Raw genomic sequence first — 7,970 nt, forward strand, 5'->3', positions numbered from 1 at the left:
CCTGGATTGTCTATTGATTCCTGATTTTTGCTGCCTGCCTCGACCCTTGCCTGTTCACCTGGTTTGTCTCTGCCTAGCCTGCTTTGCCCTGTCTGCTGTGTTTGACCCTGCCTGTGTTGACTATTCTATAATAAAGCTGCAAATGGATCCCACTGTCTCTGCCTCATCACAACAATATCACTGTTTGAGTTGTGAAACGTTCCTTTACCCGGGATTATAAGTGGGGTATAGAACGAGACCCAGGGTTATGTACTGTATATGCACCCCATATAGGCCTATATAACCTTTTACGGGTTTCCATCATGGGATAATTTTGTGGATTTAGTTTTAATTAATTTAGTTTCATTTAATTTAAAACCAACATAAATGACAGTCATTCTACACGTTTGAATGGCAGAGATTATGATCAGTGTTTCTTCATCTGTGTCACACGCAGTTTCAGATCTCGCTTTTGTTACCGTAGATTAAAGCAGGGCAGGAAGAAGCCCCTCACAAGATGCGAGGAGACCCAAAAGATCAAACCACGTTTCCACGAAGCTGAGCATTTCAGTAAATCTGGTAATGCGGCATGGGAGATGGGGAGGGGTGTGTGTGGGGGTGTATGTGAATTATAGGAGGGTCAAATTGTGTCTTGGGTGGATTCACTCACTGTTCTGCTGTGCTTTTGGCAGAAAGTCTTATTTAGATCTGACTCAACAATCAAAAAAAAATTTTCACATGTTTGTTTTGTTGTGTTTGTGCTGGTGGAGTCTGTTTGGTAAGATATGAATGCATTTTATATCTTAATTTCTTTCCATTAAAAAATAAGAAAACTGCTGCTATTGTTGAAATATTAAAATATATATAATTATTATTAATTACATATTAAGTATTTTCATCTATTGCGTTCAAATTTCGAACTTCCTAATTTTCAAGGATTACAAAAGCAAACGCTCTGGAATTTTCTAACAAATCATTACTTCTGCAGTAATCATGAACAAGACTGAAATTCATTAGTCAAAAAAGTATGGAAACCCTGAGTGGGATTCAGTTTCATCTAATGATCTCCCATAAAAAAATAATAATATTGAAAATTTCCAGCAAAATTAAACTTTCAAGTAATTATCATCTAACTTAAACTTAAACACCATTAAAATAAAAGTATTACTATTCACATTAAAACGTTACAAACTGATTTCAGTCTTTGTAAACCATCAGGAGCCTTAATCTGTTCCAAAACTTCTTCATGTTCTCTAGGTCTGTTTGGTGCTGATGAAGTGAAGTCAGTGTCAGTGATGGAAGGAGATTCTGTTACTCTTTGCCCTGATCTTACTGAGGTACAAGACGATATACTGTGGAGTTTTGGAGCTGAAAAGTATATTATAGCTGAAATCAGTAGAACTGATGGAATCTTCTCCACATATGATGATGTTCCTGATGGGAGATTCAGAGACAGACTGAAGCTGGACGATCAAACTGGATCTCTGACCATCACAAACACCACAACTGAACATACTGGAGTTTATGAACATTATCATCAACTGTCATCAAAAACATTCAGTGTTTCTGTATATGGTGAGATCATTCGTCCAAACATTCACATATTTTTTATTTTTTTTTATTAAAGGGATATTTTAGGTCCAGCACAAGTTAGCTCATGAGGGCATGATAAACTTGTTTGGCATAAAGTTGATTGCCCAATTGCCTGCGAGCTTCTCCTCCTGTCTATACGGTAATTTCCAGAGAGTCGCGTGGTTATGACGCAATCGTTAGTTTGCGTCATAACCACGTATATAAAAGTATAGTTTGTACTTTACTTTTGTGAAAACGGTTTTGGCCTGTTTGCATTTGCTTCGCTGTCTGTCCGCACAAACGAATCTCGCGCCATGTCTGTTGTTTTGAAAGGAACTGGAAGTCGCTCGTGCTATTCGTTGTTGTCGATTTTGAGGATTCTGATTGGCTTGCATGGCTTTATCCTTCTCCCTACACTGCCGCCCATAGGTTTGGCATAATTATGATGTTGCTCGACGGCGTATTTATGCGGGTTGATGTAAACGACAACTTTTTTGAAAACTATGTTGTGTGCACGATGTTATTTTTGAAAACGGAGGGGGAGAAATATTCGTTTCTCTAAATACCCGGCTATGTGTAAATGTGGCCTAAACCGTGATGGGTAGGTTTAGGGGTGGAGTCAGGGGTAGGTCATTCGTATGAATTCATACGAATTGGGCAATTCGTAAAATATGATTTAGCAAAAATCATCAAGGTCATATGAATTTGTACGAATTAGCCACCTTGTAGAATTCGTACGAATTGCCGTGAGATCAGGCTGGCAAATCAGCATAAAACAGAAGGTCCATTCTGAGGGGTTTGAAGTATGATTTTCAGAGATTGATTAATGAAATGGTCTGCTAAAAAAAAAATATTGTGGCCAACTGGAGCATTTGGAGCATGCTAAAGAACTAATTGAGACCATGTGCATTACCAAATTCAAGACTATTCAGTGTTTAGTGTTAAAGTAACACTGAAGCAGTTTTGAAGTTAATGAGATAATTAAGTGATTATATGAGTAGTGTTTGAGCATTAGTGATGAACACCTGCTGTTAAGAAGCAGAATCACTGGAAAAGGAACAGCAAGAACAGAAAAAGAGAGACGAGCAGAAACACAACAAATACAACTGACGTCAAGCCACAGTACACTTAAAAAGCTCTGATAATATGGGTGATGCAGAGTCTCATCTTATTTTAACTTGAGGCGAACTTGTATGCTGTTCTTCAAATTGACATTAAACAATAATATTTTACTTCTGATTTTGTTCACATAATTAGAGATTGTGAGATAGCTTTTAAAACATAATATTTAGTTTTAAAGTACAAAAATCTATTGTGTTCATGTCCACAGCTGTGCTTCATTGATTGACTTTGCTCTCAAACTGTGTTTGGCATGTTTACAGCACATGTGAAGAACTGGTTAAAAAACACGGTTAACCTCTAACTAAGGTCAAATGTTTATCTATTTTATTTTTGGCTTTGTGATTGATTCTGATTGTTTGATTGTTTTTAAAGGCGGATAAATGAATGAATGATTAGCAAAATATTATATAGCTCTGTGAGGCTCAGCCTGTCTTAGCATTTACCCTTCCACGCATAGAGTTCATTACAGGACAGCTATTCAAAAAGCATTTTCTTGCATTTGCATGGGTTTTGATAGCAGTTTCCTCTACAGCAGACACTAGTGCATCATTATACACTGCCACCAAGTGGCAAGTCATTGCTTGTGGATTTTTATGTTCTCATCAAAAATGCCAAGTTGCTCTGGAATATACATCCATTCCTCTTGATAATTATGCCAAGTGTTGATTTTGGACTGGGAGGAAATTCTGATTAACCATCTGTCCACTAAATTGGACATCATGCATTAGATACTGACTATTCAACTGCAATTCATGCTATTACAGTGACTGTTGTTCTTGAAATGTTTTGGCTGTAAATAAATGTATTTGTGCTATTCAAATGTAATTTGCAGTTACATCCAAAAAGTAATGTGATCACATGTAGCCTTTGTCATGTAAATGCATTACTCTTACATCAGAAAAATAATCTGATTTTCTAATACATTTACTTGTAATGCTTTGTTACATCAAAAAGTAATCTGATTACTAATGGATGTTACTTGTAATCTGTTGCCAACACTGCTCCTTTCAGATGAGACTGAAAAAGTTTTTTTTTTACAGTCAAAAAACATAATTGAAAACATCAATAGATCAATGTAGATTTCAGTGAGAGAGAAGAAAGCTACGGTATAAATGTGTCCATTTTGAACATAAAAATAATTATCAGTTAATAAGGGTAAATCAACATACTCTGAGACTGGAGGGAGCATGAGCATTTTCTATATAGTCTGAGTTGGGTTTCCACAGAGTTGTAGATCTCAACAACCAGAGTACCTTAACTAGAGATCTTTGATGGAATCACATCCTCACATTCTGATATCAAAGACATGACAGAAATTCAATTTTTATGAATTTATTAATCTACAAGTTGAATGGGAACTCAATTGCATTTGAAATAACTGAAGCTGTATTATATTCCTTGTATGTATTTTATAGTTTTCACATGATATCATTTTATTAATGGATTTTCTAAATACACACAATAGCACTGTGTTATTAATGTATTATATTTAATACTGTATTTCTTCAATTAAAACCAAAAATTCATACTCAAGTGCACATCTGAAAATCTCTTTGAAAAACGTGACCCTGGACCACAAAACCAGTCATGGGTAAATTGTGATTTATACATCACATGAAAGCTGAATAAATATGTTTTCCATTGATGTATGGTTTGTTAGGATATGACAATATTTGGCCGAGATACAACTAGTTGGATACCTGGAATCTGAGGGTGCAAAAAAAAACGAAACATTGAGAAAATCTCCTTTAAAGTTGTCCATTTATGTTCACGATTGTGCTGCATTCACTCACAAAAATCAAAGTTTTATATATTTACGGTAGGAAATTTACAAAATATCTTCATAGGACATGAACTTTACATAATATCCTAATGATTTTTGGCATAAAAGAAAAATCGATAATTTTGACCCATACAATGTATTGTTGGCTATTGCCACATATATACCCGTGTGACTTAAAAAAATTAAGTTAAAATCTTGTTTTTCGTGCCCTTAGACCAATAAAAACACACATATGAAAAAAAAATCTTGACTGAGGTTATCATAATTCATGCTTGGAATGAACCACTATGCCTTCTTCATAATGTACAGGCCAGCCTTCTGCACACCCCAACACAACGTAGCGAGTGGACTTTTTCCCTTTACCATATTCACAGTTTGGTGGTCTCGACCCACTCTGTAATTTGCATGTGATCACAGGAAAAGGCTGGTTGCTCTTAAACAGGTCATCCCTCTTATGAGTTCCTCCTTTGCCACAAACTGCGTTAATCTGATTCTTATTTGCTTGTATGAAGGTGTTGACAGGTTTGCAGACTCCGTCCTTTCCAGTGATGTCTCTCTTTCTAATTTCACTGGTACACTTCTGCTCACTCATATCAGGACCGAAATGCTGATTGAGGAATTTTTGATACCGGTGCTCTATCTGTGCTGGTTGAGCATGAGTGAAGAACGACACACACAAGACCAGCAGCAGAATCACAGCAGACTGATGAATCTCCATGACCTGCTGAACAATACACACATCAAAACACCTTTACTGACATTTGACTTAATAAAGCAGTTTAGTTGTAATCAGTGAAGAAAATATGAATAGAAATGAATTGAAGAGCTGATATACCTTCTTTTTTTTTAAGTAAAGCGATATTAAATGTTCCAAGAGTTCCCTTTCTTCTTTTCTCCTAAGGCTGTAAATCAACGAAAAGCAAATGAATAATCAAAACCTCAACTAATACCAGTGAAACTTGCTCCACAGCACTTACATACTGGACTTAAACTAACAGATGCGAGTAAAAACTGGATGTATGATCTGTAGGCTAATTCTAAATGAAAGCAAAACTATTTTTCATGTTTAAGGGTATGTCTACATGACCACAGTGTACTAAAAAAAATTGATGACAGATGACAATGTTGTTAAATCTATCCCAGTTCACGCTGATAAAAACATCTAAAAACACAGTATTCTGGCCAGTAGTTGTCGATGGCCAAAGAGAACACTATAACATATACATTTAAATTTTTTTATAAAACATGAATATTAATAATTCAAAACATTATTAAAATAAATATTAATATAAAACTTATTCAATATAATATGGACCTTTTATTCTATCATATTAATAATCAAATACAATATCAAACATACATATATCTATTTTAGTAGTTTCAACAGAGAATCATCTATGTTGAAAACTAAGGCTGTGCGATTCCGAAATTTTTGGAATCGAGTTTGAATCCGAATACCAACACACACACACACACACACACACACACACACACACACACACACACACACACACACACACACACACACACACACACACACACACACACACACACACACACACACACACACACCTGAAGATAATTTATGCTCCCCATGTTGTAAATCAACCTCACAATGAAAACCCTGCACAATGAATTCCACATTGCAACTTGCTATTTATTGTTTGTTGCATATTTGTGTATTTTAGTTGGCTATTTGCCTAGTGTAACTATTATTAAAAGGTTATTGAAAAGAAATATGTTTTTAAAAGTAATATTAGGCCATGCTATTTTTTTACTTTGGAAAAATGCATTAAACAAAAAGGCCGCACTGATACAAACTCAGTAGGAAAAGCCATTTTTACTGCAAAGTATATTCATGTAACAAAATAAATCTTACTACTTCATGAACACATATATATATATATATATATATAATACATTTTTATTTAAAATGCATAAATGCTAAATGCCACAAGTTGCTGCGAGTTGGGATTTTTACCTACAGCATTTAATTTTTGCAATAGGTCTATGTTTACTTTTAAAGTCACTCACACACATATTGTAAGAATTAACTTTTATACTTGATTTAAAATGCATTCAGATCCACATCACTGGTTCTTCTTTTTTTTCTTCTTTTTTTTTAGTAGTGGTGGATAGTGGAGGAAATTACGATTTATGTTGGAAAGATTCTGTTTATTTTTACTTAAATTGCCAGTCCAAAATATTTTTAACCATGTATTTTATTATTTAACATATATGAGTTGAACAGTATACCTAATAGTTTGAAAAAATAACGATTACAAATGATATGCAAATTATATGAACCTGCTCAAAACATTCATATATAGATAAATAAAAATTAATTTAGAGTGAACTGGAATGGTGATAAGGTTCTCAGTCCAAAACCACAAATATGTCATGAGAACATGCAAATAGTGCACAAAAACAGCATACATCATGTCCAAAGCTACGCCTGTAATTTCTCAGAGGTGGAAATGACGTGACGGAGGTGGAAGTGATGGAGGTGGAACAGGAACAAGCCATTTGGGACAGGGCCTATATAGTGGATATACCCCCCCACCCCCCACCCCCAGGAGGGGTAAAATGCCCCCTTTCTTACCAACCAGTTTGCTTCATAGATCAACAGCAAAATGAACAGACTAGTTTTTAATATCTAAAAGTAAAAGGCAATAATGTATCAACATGTGTATATATATATATTTATATTTATTTCAGGAATGTCCAAAATAGCCAAATTTAACTACCTTCCATCAGTGAGCTAACTGTGCTAGCAAGCTAGCTAGCTAATGCTCACTTGAGGTATTTTTTTCATGTTTTGTTCAAATATTTATATTTTACCACCTAGTTATACTGCATTAAGTGTGAAACAAAGGATTTGATAGACAGAAATATGTAAAAATGTATCTTGACTACCTCTAGTTGTTATTTTGGGAAAAACAGGTGGGGGACGTTTTACCCCAGGGGGGCGTTTTCCCCCACTCTACCCTATAGAATGACAGGACACTTTATTAATCAGGAGAACAGCTCATTCAGCGAGTCATATGTCGTCCTTTCAGTTTCGGTTTTCAGTCGATCAAGTGTTTGTTCTCTCGATAAACCACCCCTTTCAATCCGATCGAAATTATTGGGTTATGTTATTACCCTACTTGTTTTTAATGGTTTAAAAAAAAAATAAAAAAAATCTGTAGTGACTGCATGATCATAACACTGTATGCGAGCCACAAATTAAGCTTGGCGAGCCGCGCAACAGTAACACTTGTATAAACAACACATGAAAGACAGGAAGGGAAAAAGCATAAAGGTAGAATGACACAATACCTATCGTCACGAATAATGCATATTTACTCGACTAACAGTACTAGAAACTGAAAGACAAAATACGTTAACTTGTGTATAGTGTAAAAGTCCAGCCTTGCACTTGAAAACAATCCAAACTTATTTGTTAAGATAATGCAGTCATCAAGGTAACTTACCAGCAGCGAGAGATCTGTGACACTGCCAATGTTGCCAG

General features: G+C 35.2%; 1 long non-coding RNA gene across 1 annotated transcript; it reads right to left on the reverse strand.

Annotated features, from left to right (window-relative positions):
- Nucleotides 1-4,275: 4,275 nt before the first annotated feature.
- LOC311296097 lies at nt 4,276-7,970 on the reverse strand. Its single transcript, XR_014628492.1, has 3 exons — nt 7,933-7,970; nt 5,292-5,358; nt 4,276-5,180 (listed from the first exon to the last, which is right to left on the reverse strand). It is a non-coding gene; the product is annotated as an uncharacterized lncRNA (long non-coding RNA).

This window comes from Rutilus rutilus (genome assembly GCF_951802725.1).
Source record: "Rutilus rutilus genome assembly, chromosome: 8".
NCBI lineage: Eukaryota > Metazoa > Chordata > Actinopteri > Cypriniformes > Leuciscidae > Rutilus > Rutilus rutilus.